At 38.3% G+C, this 12,292-nt stretch overlaps 1 protein-coding gene across 2 annotated transcripts in view; it reads left to right on the forward strand.

Moving 5' to 3' along the window:
* Window positions 1-12,292, forward strand: part of igsf21a (immunoglobin superfamily, member 21a) — a 157,898-nt gene that overhangs the window by 22,509 nt on the left and 123,097 nt on the right. The window lies entirely within an intron of this gene.

Raw genomic sequence — 12,292 nt, forward strand, 5'->3', positions numbered from 1 at the left:
TGTTACTTGGGATGATGTGTTCTGAGTACAGGGAACACTCTGGTCTTGAGCCAAAACTCCCCTGTTTGGCTTTGTAGTCTGTCCTCACTGCAAAATGCCACTTCCCCCCCACCCCCCTCACCCTCCCAAAGTGCTCCTCCATCAACAGATGTATTTCTGCTTTGAACAGCACCCAGACAAAATCAACCTCTTGCCAAGTGCTCTGCAGCTAAGAGTCAGCAATGGGTAATCAATAGAGATTTACAGGGGGAACTTTTCCCCGCCATCAGCGTGTGACATCTTCACTGTCACTTGACTGTAAAAACATCAAAGTTCAGCTGTAGGGCTTCTCCAATTTCTGTCTCTTGAGTTCAGACATTTGAACTCAAAGATAGTTGTTTTACTGTCTATATAACTATCGGCTTAGTAAACACAACTGTACATAAAAGCAATATTAATTACTCTGTTTAAAACAGCACGGGGAGTTTTTAATGTACTTAATCTATTACTATGTTGCTTTATTATGTTCTTGTTGTTATGATGTTCTGCGTCTGGGCTCTTATTATATACTTCTTTCATTAAGTGGCTGGAGATTGAATCATTATTGTGGCGAGTAGCTCAGCAAAACGCATTTAATTGAATGTATTGTGTTGCTACTTTACACACTTGTGCGTGTGAATGGATGTTGAAACGTTGCAGGTTTGTTTGTGTGGAAGGGTTGTAGGAATAGAACATCGGGGTGAGTCAAATAAGATTTCCACACAGCATTGATTAAATGCTTGATTAAGGCGGAGGCGGAGGAGTCTGGCAGCTTAATTCAAAAGCATATGCAAATATTGTTGTTTCGTAGATTATTGCCTTTTATGCGCCCTTTCTCACACACACACACACACACACACACACACACACACACACACACACACACACACACACACACACACACACACACACACACACACACACACACGCGCGCATGCACACATGCTCATGCTTTCTTGCACGTGTTTCCATACACACAAAACCTGAACAAATTAAGTATAAATATTTCCAAACATTCCAAAACGTACAGACGAACAACGAATTTAGGGCAAATTAATTTGAGTACAAAGATACTATCCACACAACGGCAAGCAAATTCTGTTTCAGCAAATCAAGAGATATTCATATTACCCACACAGTCTATAAGAGAATTGGCTTCATAAGAGGCCACAGCACATTTTGTTGAAGATTACAGTTTTTCCGAGTTTCAGCAAGTACACAGCCTCAGGCAGTGTTCACCAACCCCTTTTCCTGCCTTTGCACTCTTTCTCGGTTCGAAAGATGCCCAGGCACACCACTCACCCATTAACCGCAAACATGCTGCTAAATATCACACGCGTTGTCATCGCCTCCAGACACGACGTTGCGTATCGCAGGTGAACTAAACGTAAGCTTTTTTGACAAGGAAAATGAATGGAGAATAGGAAAGAATTCTAGTAAATGCTAACAGTGTTAGCGTCTAGTTTTTGCCTATCATATTGCAAGCACATGCATTTATGTAAATGTCCACTGAGAGACCAATAAAAACCATCTCAGATCTTTTAAAGGAAAACGGTATTTTTTTTCTCCACTGCTTCACAGCATGAATAGCTTTAAGCAAGCGATATAGTTTTTTTCATTTATTGCAACAAAATGTGAAACACTACAAAAGCTTTCATAATTCATAAGTGATGATTTCTCTTGCTGTGTCACATTCACATTAGCCAAGTCTATCTCATGATCCAAGGCTGGAAATCACTTTGATACACAGTAAATGGGCACACACTTCAATATCTGTGTTTGATTTCCCATTTTTGCTATTTTCACAATGTTCTGATCTACTGACTCCTGTCAATGCTTCACGTTCCTTTTTAAAAAAAAAAAAAAATTTAAACTTTTTTTCTTTAAGCAACCTGCTGTAATGAAGCCAGTTAGAGCCAAACTGCATTACTCTTAGAGAGGATCTTTGAGGAATCATTAGCTCTTATTGTGCTATCTTAAGCAATCGTGTGTAAGGACATGAAAATCTGATGAGCTCAGCTCCCCGTTGTGCTGCTAAACCAACACGAAAACCTTTCATTACCTAAATCAATAACGTACTCTGTGTCACACTACTTGGTAGTTTATTTATTTCCCAAACTAAGAGATTGCATTTTTACTTCCTTTATGGTTATTTTAGTTGTCTTATTTTCTGTTGTCATTGTTTGATGAAGGGAGCTTTAATCATTCCCCTTTCATTTTTTTTCATTTTTTTTTTTAATTACAATCTGCAATTTGCATAATACTGATGATTTTGTTTTATTTTGTTTTAACCTCCGGGTAACAATAGTTTTTTTTTGTGATGCTGTTATTTAGTAGCTTTTATTATTTGTACCCTTTTTGTGGCATATAATTACAGGTAGTTTAGAATATTTCTGAAACGTTTCGAAGTAGGTGTTGCAAAATTATCCTGAAATTATATTATAATATTTCTCAAAGCATAAATTGGTGATGTGAAAAAATGCTAAAAAATGTTTTTTCTTAATTTCAGTAATATACAATGGGAAGAAAGTAAGTGTAATAGTTTTATGTCCGAATAAACGCACATATGCCTTCAAATATTTTGCAAAAACTCAACAAAAATCTGCTTTCAGGCATAATTGTTGTTGCTGCATATTGTTGCACGCTTATAATAACATCATTACGCCAACAGATCAGAATATTGCCATTATGATATTTTTTTATATATTAAAAATTCTAACAATATTATGGAAAAAAAATCAATATGACACACCCCTTGCGTGCAATGCACATTGATTTGATTGGCAGATGAGAGGTGGTGCAAATTCAAACAAAATAACCAAAAACAAAGAGGCTCAAAATTTGAGTGCATATACTGTACTTCCAAATGAATGGAGCCTCTCTAGACGTTGACAGAAGGCCTTTCTGTGCAGCGAAATGTGCAGAGTAACCAAAGGAAAATTATATTGTAAATATAAGCTTTTTACCCAAAAAAATATACTCAATGTAACCCTTTAGTGACTGATTGTGATTCTCTCGTACCGATCACAACCAACAGAAAAGGGAGTGATTAAAGCACTTATTATTGTTTGGATCATTGGGATACCGTACAGTGGCATGTACAAGCCACATTATTAAATATGCACCTTTGAATGACATATCGGAGTCTACGATGACTGTCGAGTTCCAGAGGACCACAATGAATACCACGGTGCCGCACACAATGTTCGAAAACGTGTCTGGAAACTGTACATTTCAAAGATGACTTCAAACAGGGAATGTGTGTCTCCAGGATCTGTGTTTATGTAAACCCAGCCAGTATCAGAGCAGATGACTAAAATTATCATTGAACCGTACATAAAATAAGCCAGAGACAGTCATTTGATCAGACGGGATGACTTGGCACAGTACAAAAACATGTCCTCTGTAGAAGATGATTCAATAAGCACAGAGGCTGAGTGTGAATACTTACCCCCTGATTAAGCTTTTAAAGCAACTTTTTGCTGTATTTATTTTTTTTCCATCTTCCTTGGTAGATGTCCTTAAAATTCGAAATGATCCTATACTTTAGTGGAGAATAAGAGATAATGTGAATAATCTCAGAATATCTTTGGGCCAAAATGGAGATTGATTTCTCCGAAACACAATGTTTAATGACTCATTATTGCGGTCATCCACTGAAAATAGATGAGATAGACATTTTATCCTGATTAACGCGCCTAATGGGTTTGCCCATAAAACCAAACTGTTCCTTCACTGATGCATGCTGAGTCTGTCTCTCTCTCTCATATTTCCGGGTCGATAATGCATACACTAATCCATCAGGATTGACAGTGATCATTAGAATAATAAAGAGAGCAGATATTTGATATGAAGTCTTCGTGCCTGTTGCCAGTTGAATAACATTGTTCCAGACAAACTGGCAACCTTGACAGCAAAAGCCAATAACTTGGTAAAATTCATCATTCATCCCCTAAAAGTTCATCCCAAAGATAAACTTTTCCATTTGCAAAAAAAATGCAGATGTTTTTTTTTTTTTTTTTTTTTCTAACTCTGGCACACACCGACATTGTTTGTGGTCCCTGCCCTTTTCTCTGAGTAGACGCGTAGACACAGCTGAGACTATAATGCACTACCCATGAACAATCTATATTTACAGAACTGTTATCAACCCACTGCTGAAGGCATAAACATAATTTGTAATGCAAGCAGAAAGGTGTGTGTGTGTGTGTGTGCGTGTGCGCGTGCGTGTGCTTGATTGTGTGTATGCACTGTATATCGGTGTGAAATTTCAGGTGTGGGTATTTGTAAACAAACTATCGTGTGTGTGTGGCTCAGAATGATTTGCCAGTGAGAGCGAACAAACATTTATATATCTCAGAGCAAGATTTATTTATCATATCAAATATTAGTTGGTTGCGTGCTTGAAACTCTAAGAACTTTGATCCTCAACAAATTCAATACTGAGCTTTATACACAGGATCATCCTAAGTCATTCAGTACCCATGTGGAAACAGAGCATAGGTCATCATTTATTGGGTAAGTTTAGCACCAGAGATATGTTGGTAGCATAATGAAACTAATGGAACCGGCAGCCATCCATCTTTCAAGTACCTGTACTCGTATCAGGAAATGAAGCTTATCGCGATACAGATACCTTCATGAGCTGCGCTTCAGCTCAGTAGAATACTTTTCTCCGTGTTGAGGATGGAGAGGTGAAGGATCGAGCTCACAGCTGGAGACAGAATAATACCAGAAGTAAGGCATTCTTAAGTGCACTTTTCTACTGTCTATGAGCTTGTCCCTAATGATCCTGTCAAAACCCGCATTCTAACTCATGACTGTAATACATCAGTTACAGTGTACTGCACCGACACCATGAACATATCGCTGGGACCACCAGCACTTACCTGTACATTAACACACATTTCTCTGTGTTCGCTGAAAAAAATAATGTATTCATTTTAAAACAGATCATTTACTTGGGAAGTTTTTTTTCTCACTGTCATCAAACATATGAAAGTGTGTAGCTGACTCGAGCGTGCGCCATGGTCCACGGCCACCGTGCAAATGCACAAAAAGCCGACAAACGCAGGACACCTAACATCCACAAAAAACTCAATATCAGGAATATAGCTCTTTTTCTGTATATATAAAGCACTTATAATTTAAAGTATTTTTGCAACATGATCCCACGTGGGTGACATCACTGACGAGTAGGTAACGAATTGGTAAACTTTTTCTTTCTGATTGGAAATAAAGTCTTGTGGTTTTACTGTGTTTTTCACCACCATTATAGATTATGAAAGCTCTATTGCACTTGAGATTTATATAATATGTTTAATGTATGTTGTTTTATGAATCATTCTTCAACTGAGCCCTATGAATAATGGTGGAGGTCATTCAATTTCAGGTCACGCTAATTATTTCAGGTCCGTTGGCATTATGTAATTGGAAAAACTGATTTGCAAATTACAGCATTTTCTTGTTAAAATTAGGTTCTAATATGATGTAATTAAACTGACGTCCATGTTAAAAAAAAAAATATATGCAAATTTGTAATACAATACACCTTTCGGGTCAGATACCCTAAAGGTGTATTGTATTACAAATTTGCATATATATTTTTTTTTTACCTTGCAGGTAAGTTAAGGGAATACAAGATAACATTTCAGGACCTGCTGCTGCTGGACCACATGGCATTAACAGGCAATTTGCATTTTTCTACAAAAGATGCCAAAATGTTTGCTGTTTTTAAAAACACTTTATGCATTGTCCTTTGATCATTTCATGGACATGGCTCAGTTAAGTATCCCTGCCCCAACTGATGAGCTATATCCTGTGAGATAATGTGCCATGGCTGTCTTTATCGGTCAGTAAATTTACTTGGTTTAAGTAATTTAGAGATGACAAAAATAGATTTTTTAATTGTCATTGCATGGTTTGTTGGATTGAGGAATATATTTTGTAAACAGGACTGCGATAGCTTTTGGCTAAATAGACACTTTTCTAACTTTTTTTTCCTCCACCTATAAAAAGTCTATATTAAATTAACCTTTCAAAAACTATAAAATAAGTTATGTAATGAACTCAGTAGTCATAAATTCAAGTTTTATCTACATGTTTAAACTGCTGACTATACAATTTTTGCACTTAGACTGTGAGGGTATAGCCTTCTAACTTTATTATTGTCATTATTCCTCAACAACTGTCACAGTTCTGGTTTTCCCCCAGGAAAACACTGTCCCTGAGTGCTCCATAACGACTGCTTGCTGTATTACGTTTGCGCAAGTACATGTGTACCCCTGGTGGCCTACTGGAACCCATGATTGTTGATCGTCACGTAGAATCATCAGTTTTCCCGTAATCCTGCTGACAAACAGACAAACAAACGGCACCAAAAACATAACCTCTTTGGCGGAAGTGCAAATGGCTAAACAGGCATTTATACAGCGTGGATTCCATAGATTTACATCAGCTTCGGTTGGGAACAAATAGGCGACTCAAAACTTCTCCTGTTATTTGGTTATTCACTGAGGTGTGTGTGTGTGTGTGTGTGTGTGTGTGTGTGTGTGTGTGTGTGTGTGTGTGTGTGTGTGTGTGTGTGTGTGTGTGTGTGTGTGTGTGTGTGTGTGTGAGAGAGATCTTTTCTTTTTTCTACTTCAGAGTGAAATTCTCTTTTCACCTTATGACTGCGGTGCTTTCCAGTTAGTGCAGCAGGTAGGGGTTAAGAGTCTCACTCAAGGATACTTCCTCACTTATGAATGCACAGTCATCATGCTGAAGCCCCGCAGCTGGAATATGACCTTACTAACCACCAGTCTATGCAGCTGGAGGAGCTAAATTGTTTCATTCCTGATATCTAATATAAAACCAAACACGATGGCTAGAAAACGGCACTTTTTACAGGATTCTCTTACAAGTCAAATGGCTAGCTCAAAATGAAAAATCTTTGGAACACCCTGAAAATTACAGTGCAGGGAGAGATTTGAAGATACCTCATTCTCAAGGTACATGTTCTTTGGAAATACACCCCAAAGAAAGCAATTCATATATTCATAGTATTTCCCTGTTGCCTTAAGTATACATGTATACATTTTTCATGTGGCTTCTGAGCAAGACAAAATATAAATTTGATATAAACAGGGAGATGCCTTTCTTCCCGACCTTGAAAATAGTAAATTTCCCATCTTGTGGCGCGTACCATTGGTGACACATGAGGTTCCACCTGCAGGTCTTAAAAGTCTTGCTGGAAGGCCTCACAATTGCACTTCAGTTGGCCCCAAAAAAAGTGTTATTTCATTTCATTTCTTTACAACATTAGTCCTACATACATCACATTACGATGATGTAAAAATGTTTTTGTTGCATGTCATTTCAATGTCAGAAATAATTGTTACATCCAATATAGTTTGACGCAGTCAGATTGGGACTCCTCGGTCATTAACTTTAGCATTTAATTTGATTAAAAATCATGTTAATTGTTGGAACAGTGAGAAGTGGTACATGGGAAATTGTACAAAGTTTGGGAATATCTGATTTCCATTGTTCATTTTTGTGGTAATAAAATGGCCAATGCTCTGATTTTGGGGGAAACATGCAACCAACATATATCCTAGCAAAAACTACCATGTTATACGGTTTTATGGTAAACAAACACACACAAAAACAGCTGCCAGGGAACATAGTTGTCATGGTTCGTAACTGTGTCACGCTGTAGAAGGTGACAGTTCTTACCGGCAAAATAGGAATGAGATAGTAAACCAAGGTAAAACATTCTCTCTGATTTAAAATGTATGTTTCATTAAGTTAAACATCTACTCTGTAACTGTGTTACAGACACCTGATGTTGATTTACTTTTAGTCTTTTTACAAAAATATGTATTTAGTTTCAATTAACTAGTTTTGTTTAGTTTTGGCTTTGCTTTTGTCGTGGACATTGTTATCAAGTAATATTTTTCATCATAGTTTTCATTGGCAAAACTAACATGGCTCTGAAATATCACTGAAATTCATGAACACACAACCTTGCAAAAGTCAATGGCAAAAAAATTAAATAAAAAATGTCAAGCTCTCAGAAAATGCCAGAAAAGGCCATTCATTCTCCTGTGCTCCCTTTTCCAGCATGTGTCACATGCTGGTGTTCAGCCTCCTCATTAGACCAGATGAGTGGAGTGGCTGTCATGGCTGACATAGGTATGAAGTGCCCACGAGGGCAGAATTTGTGCTTGTGTTGGCACCCTGTCTTGACTGTGACTGTCACCCGATCTGGGCTGTCGTTGGGTGGGGCTGTAAGGCATACGAGTGCGGTGCTGACACTTAGGAATTATCACATCTTCACGGAGGCCTGTAAGTCACATCGGGATCCGTCCAAGTCTGTGCGTACAAGTAAACCATGCCTATGTCGGACACAAAGCCTGTAGGAGGACACAGTCTGATTGATTGGCAGATGTTTATGTGTGGTCTCACACCACCAACTCCCAAAGTGTTCCAGCCTATTAACTTCAGTTAAGAGTGATTTCCTTGGAGACATGGCGAAAAAGCAGTTTTTTTGGCAAGTGAGCTGGCATGTCAAATGACTCAATTAATCAATTCCGGTGCCAAATTGACAGCATTTAGAGTATGTTGTTTTATCATAGCTCTCCCGCTGTTTCTCATTACATATACTTTCACACCTTGAGATGCAACTTGAATCCCAATTATAAGGAAGGAGTAATTCTGTGCATGGACTAAGGGTCCATTAGACTCTGCCAGCAGAATTCCAGAATTATCTGAGTCCCCGCGACATGTCGTGCGCTATCTAAAATAGGTTATTATAATAGACCTCTTTACACGTGTTGAAAAAGCCATTGGTTTTTCAATGAATTCTGAGTGACCAGTAATGCAATGCATCATTGTTTCCAACTGACTGCTCTGCAACTATGGCATCTGCAGATGCTATTTTGGATAGTGGCTGTTAGTGGGGTAAGCTTCAATGATCTTTTTTCCCCCTCAGTACATTCAATGAAAACTTTATGCACACCAGGGCGAGCCTCACGGCATTCTGAATCTACTGAAAAGTAAAATTGTGGTCATTTTAGCTGTTAAAAATGGCGCTGCCATAAACATATTGTGACATTTTTAGCTGAGCACACACTGTAATATTTTAAGAGTGTGCTTTCAAAGTAGTCATCATCAGCATATCATGTGTTTATGATGGAATACCAGCCTATCCTCTCGATTATTTACCTAGGTGGGTTTTTGGAGTCCATTTCTCCTGTAGAAAAAATACACTACATAACCACAATTTAAGATGGTTCCAAATAAATCCAATAGTCTTCTGCTGAAGTGGCTTACTGTATTAGTAATTTTTCAGCATGCAATTGTAATACACTGTGGACTCTTGGTCTAAATGATGATTATTCTATATGAGTCATGAGCAGCATCAGACAGCTTAATCCATCACTGAGTTCAAGCAACCCCTCTCTTCCTCTAGTTTCTGCCGGCCTTGATGAATCTATGCCACCTTTTCCGAGAGCCTCATAACTTACTGGCTTTAATGTTAAAATCTCTCTTCACAGGCCTCGTTGTTTTTTTTCCTCCCCCGTCTTTGGTTTAAAGAATGAACTCTTAGCGACAGAGAATTCAACAGCGATAAGTCATTGTTTTGGATAGTGTGGAAGCTCCGGATGTTCTGTACAACACAGATTCACGGCTCGTACACGACAATTACTTTTGCCATTCCATCACTTTTCGTGCCTCAATCAAACTGTTGTGCAATCTGTAAAATTGGTCAGTAATCTTCTTGTGTAATAATCATAGTCATACAATGTTGCTTTCACACAGTCTTTACAGAGAAATAGACACATAATCTGTAAATCTGTGAGGTCTAAATCTCTGTTTTCAAATTCCGTTGATTTATTCGTTGAGTAAATTTAATTCAAATTCAATTGTACACAGAGCCAAAAGTAATATGGATTTGCTAAAAATCTGGTCAGCAGAAGGGTGTGCACTTACATAATTCTTTTGTTTTGGTCACATTGTCGGGACTGTAGTTTAGTAGTAGCCAGAGTAATGGCTACTTGTTTACTTCTCTGTATTTTACTGTCAATTAGTCGAGAGTAAATTCTGTATTTCTATAGTCCAACATCCAACATCATCCTTTCGGGTGAAACTTGAATGTTATGAATAATGGCAGCATAATTTTGCATAAAACAGAGCATGGCAAAAGTTAGCAGTACTTTTAGTCAACCCACATCATTACATACAGCATAGACATGTCATAATAACACACTAGAAGCTTAGATGTATAATTGAACGCTGAAGCAGGTCTTTTGATAACATTAGAGGAGGAATCTGCAGTTCAAGAAAATTGGCAGGCAGGAGATCAGAGAAGCAACAACTTGTTTGTTGTTTATGTGGCCCAAACTGCATTAGGCAGAAGTGCAATATTATTAAAACCATCTTTTCTTTGTGTAAAATCCATTAGTCCTCTTTCTCTTCTCTCTCTTTTCTTCATAGTATAACATTTTATTCCATGACGTATGTTGAAATTAGATTTGGTTTTTTTTCCAGCAAAGTGGGTTCAAATACAATCATTGGATTCACAAAATTTGTTGAATCAACTTTGAGTTTGGAAGTTTTGAAACCGAATATAGTCGTGTTGTTGTTGTGTGTACGGTGCGACTGATACAGCGTGCCGTTTGCTTCATGGGTAGCATCATTAACTCTGTGCTGTGACCACAGCGTAGATATTTGTGTGAAATTTGCATTTCGTAACACAGACCTTTACCACCTGTATTTCTCTGTGTGCTCTGACAGTTCAGACACCGTAACTGTGTCTCAGTTCCAGTACTTCCATTAAAATAAAATTATTGTATTCACAAAACATTTTGAATCAACTTTGTGTTTGGAATTTTTCAAGGTACCTATTGGCATTTTTGTTAAGTAAACGTTGCTGTTATTAGTTCAACTCAACACCTGACAGCACACCTGAATACCGGGACTGGGTGGAACGACCCAGAGGCAGGACAATGCCGAGTTGTATTGTCATTGCTGGTATTTCATGGCTCCTCTTTGTTGTTGGCTGTCAATCATCATTCAGTTCATTCAATAACTCAGAACATCACTGGACAAACGATATGTCTGAATAATCTTTCCCTCTGTCATCTCAAAAAATGTTTTCACTGGTGTAAAACTGCGTCCTCTACGCGTTCTTTAGTTTCCACTCCGTCTCCTTCTCACCACAATAATAAGAGCAGCCGTCTCTCCAGATTTGGCGCACCTGATTAGTACGTTCCTTTCAGTCGTAAATATCGTTGCAGGTGCTAAATTGTTCTATTTGCATGTTTCCCTCCCAGTATTTTTTTTTTACCTTCAAGCAGAAACGCCCAATATTACACATGCATGCAGGCAAACACGCAAAATGGACAACGTGTGTTAAATCGCACATTTGAAAGACGCAATCTCTCACTGCACGTTGGAATTTTTTTGGTAAATCGGGCCCTATATGTTTGTACACTTCACTTGCGCAGTGCATGCATTTCAACAGAATAGTGTTGTTATAAATTGCACACGGCCGTTGTGCACTTACTGGAAATGACTAACAATTGAATTTGGTTTGGTCAGTCTACTAAAAAAGGAGCGCGTAAGTATGGAAGAGCGCAGATTGAGACAGCCTGCAGTCATCGTGTAGGTTCACCACAGACACTAAATTGCTTCTGTAGCCCTTCAACAGACTGGTCAATGGTCCACTGTCACTGTCCCTTATCTTTTACTCAGCGCCTGGAAAGATGGACTTTACTCGTGTTCTATCCCAGAATACAATCGGAGGTTTTAGAGAGCAGACAGAGGGATGGACAGGAAGAGGAGAGACCTGGTCAAGTGAAATGGTGAAAGGCTGTACCACTTTGGAGGATTGTAAAAAGAAATGTACGAGGGAGCCTGTGGTACATTTATCCTTCTTTAAAGTTTGACACTTAACTGAATTATGCGAAACTGGTAATGCCTCCTGCTATGGCCAATGCGCCCTTTTACTATGCCAGCCCAAGAGGAAAAAAAAAGAAAAACTCTTTCAGATCTCAGGCACGATATTGCAGAGTGACAGGTTTAAATATCACGAGCTGCCAGAGGTCTTTCAGCCCCCTAAATATAATATTCAACTCCCATCTCATGGATGCACATTACTGCCCACTGCAACGCATCAATGAGCGTTACCAAAATATCTCGTAAACAAATATTACACAAAGACATGGACATTGTTCATTCTCTTGATACATTTACTTCATGTTTGTCTTTTCTTTCCATTGACCAGAAG

This window comes from Brachyistius frenatus, unplaced genomic scaffold, assembly GCF_029030835.1.
Source record: "Brachyistius frenatus isolate BFR_SWC_R1_liver_20210118 unplaced genomic scaffold, ASM2903083v1 Contig_98, whole genome shotgun sequence".
Classification (NCBI taxonomy): domain Eukaryota; kingdom Metazoa; phylum Chordata; class Actinopteri; family Embiotocidae; genus Brachyistius; species Brachyistius frenatus.